The following is a 1,047-nucleotide window of genomic DNA, read 5'->3' as shown; positions in this document are numbered from 1 at the left end:
TTGATTTGGTACAGTACACGTTAGGCTTGTCCGGAAATTTCAACCCGCGCCTTGTTAGCCCGAAATATTTAAGATATATATCTTTGTCTCGTTGTGCTCTGGCAACTCCCTCTATCTCAACCCGCGCCTTGCTATTCCGAAATTACAACGCGCGCAAAAACTCCCACCTCCTGTGAAATCCCGACACGCGAAATGCCCGTGCTACCCCTGAACCAAAAGAACCGCCTCAAATCGGTGAGGGTACTTTCGTAACTTACCCCACATTTCGGACAAGCGCGTCTCTAAGCCATGGTTCCCCACTGCCATCCCATCCGCCCACCCATTTGTACACCGAGGCCGCGAAAACCCGCGACGAAACCCCACACCCTGCTCCGTCCGCCACCCAGCCGGAGCCTCTTCCCCGACGACGTCGTCCACAACAACACCTCGACGTCCCTCATCCACCGTACTGGATGAGGATCCGTCGTCGATCTCATCATCCCGCCGGTTCAGCCACCCCGTTCTCCACCTCCAAGGAGCTGCCCTGACGTTCCCCTCGTCTTTCGCGCCACCTCCATTCCCACACCGCCGTCTTCACCTGCACCACTGGAAGAGCATCATCATCACCGTTTCCTCGGATGAAGCTGCGGCCTAATCGGCGCCACCAAAGAGGTTGTACACTAATCACCGCATTTTCTTCTTCATTCGATCTCACGGTGCTGCCGGCGCTCGGTCCCGAGCCGACACGGCGCGGCTCCATCCACGGAGGCGTCGCTGGCCACTTCCTCCGCGGCGTCGCTCACTCGGAGGCGACATCCACATCAGTAGGAGCTGCTGCTGCTTTAGCTCTCGCTCGCGCTGCTGCTCTGCTCTTGCTCTCAGTCCCCTGCCTGTTCTGCTCTTGCTATTGCTCTTGCTCGCGCTGCTGCTCTCGCTCTTGCTCTTGCTTGCGATGCTGCTCCAATTTAGCTACACTTCAGTCGACTGAATCAACTTTTGGGTCAGTCGATTTTCAGGGGGTGGGGGGGGCTCGCCGGGGTCAAGGAAGAACCAGCTGTAGCGGGGAGG

This window comes from Triticum aestivum, chromosome 4D, assembly GCF_018294505.1.
Source record: "Triticum aestivum cultivar Chinese Spring chromosome 4D, IWGSC CS RefSeq v2.1, whole genome shotgun sequence".
In the NCBI taxonomy this organism is placed as follows: Eukaryota; Viridiplantae; Streptophyta; class Magnoliopsida; order Poales; family Poaceae; genus Triticum; species Triticum aestivum.
Note: the sequence above shows the minus strand (reverse complement) of the source record.